Here is a 1,742-nt window from a genome sequence, read left to right on the forward strand (position 1 = left end):
AAAGAGACAAGTAGTATGTGCTCTCAACCTTCAGGAAAACAAAATAAAAAAAACCAAAACAAAACAGGAAAATAGCAAAATACTGGTTATTACATAAAAACAAACAAACAAAACACAAACCAACCAAACAACCAACAACCCCCCCCAAAAAACAACAAAAAGATAAAGAAGAAAACAGTTCTCTGAATTATTGAATCCAAAGATACCTTACCCTCTTTTCTCACCTTTTTCTATATTTTCTTACTTAATTTCCTTTTCCCATATGAATTTTTGTCATTTTGACTTAATCTCAAAATGTTTTTTCAATTTTTTGAAATGACAGAACAGAAAAAAACCAAAACAGTACTCCATTGATACAACTTAAAATGCTTCACTACTGAGCTGGGTTAATTTACAGAAGTTTTCCTCCAAAATTTCTGAGTGCTGACATGGAATCAATGCCTTCATTCATCACTATTCTATAGAGAAATGGCTTGTTAAAGGGTTTTGTATGAGTGGGTGGGGATTGTTGGGCTTTTGGTGGCTTTTTCCCAGTTGTTTTGTTTTTAACCAAGCAGCTTCTTCCAAAAGATTTTTTACCTTCCAAAAGGTTTTTTTACAATGCTACTTAAGTTGTAAAATAAGAGTACCCTGGTAAAAATGTTATTTGCACAGAACTGAGTTCATAGGTAAGAAAGACCTTGGAACTTCTATGAAAAAACTAAAGTAATACTATGCATGCATTTATTATTTGGGCCTTCTATTGAAGTTATAATTGTACCTTGTCAGTGATCTCTACCAAATCCTCAGTGTGTTTCTGGTGTCTTGTCGTTGTCCCTCCCCTGCCCTAGGAAGTTCTTGTATTATTGTGTATTATTATTTTGTTCCTCTGAGTCCTTGGAAGAAAGGTATTTGAATAATATTAGGAGGTTGTCATCCCTTTTGCTAGGAGGGAGAAAGATAATATGTTTTTTCCTCAGGTAAGCACTCAGTGATCCCAACAAAAACAGCATTGCAAACTGGAACTACAAACAACACAGAACTCCCTGTATGCTCTGCTAATAGCAGCGATGAAAATCTCTGCTAATGACTTTGAGAAATAACCTTGCAATCTCTGACATCTGCATCAGCTAGAGAGATAAAGTTACAGCAGTGCTTGGTTAACATATTCTCAACAAAATCCTCTCAACCTCAATTACCATGGAAACTACTTATCCTTAAGGCAGTAAGGATAGCTGAAATATTTTCTCTTGACAAAAAGGAGAGCGAGGCCAGAAATATATGGGATTGTGCATAATGAGGCCTTTGATCTTTCATTTCTGTGTTAAGCAGAAGTAATCTCAGTGAAGCAAGTTGAGTTGCAGAACAAAATTTGTTTATAGGACAGAACAAGGCTTAAGACATTCTTTATTATTCTGGTTATTTCTAGGTTTTTTTTTATTATCTTTCTATATTTATGTTAACAGATTTCTTTTTCCCTTTTTCTAGTGAGAGAAACATAGTAAAGACAAATAGTACTTGTATATAAAATTAGTAGACATCAAGCTTTGAAAACATGCTTGGGACAAATGGAACTAAGCAGTCCCATTAAGGTTCAGAATTTTGCAGTCTGAGATTAAAAATGTCTCCAATTTAGAACAGGTCCCCAAAATCCCTGAGTACTCAATTTCTATAAAACACTGTGTAGTCTTTGCTGTGCAGAAGCATTTGCACATCTCTAAGCATGAAAATCAGCTCAGGAATAGAAATTATTTTATGTAAAT

This window comes from Geospiza fortis, unplaced genomic scaffold, assembly GCF_000277835.1.
Source record: "Geospiza fortis unplaced genomic scaffold, GeoFor_1.0 scaffold403, whole genome shotgun sequence".
Classification (NCBI taxonomy): domain Eukaryota; kingdom Metazoa; phylum Chordata; class Aves; order Passeriformes; family Thraupidae; genus Geospiza; species Geospiza fortis.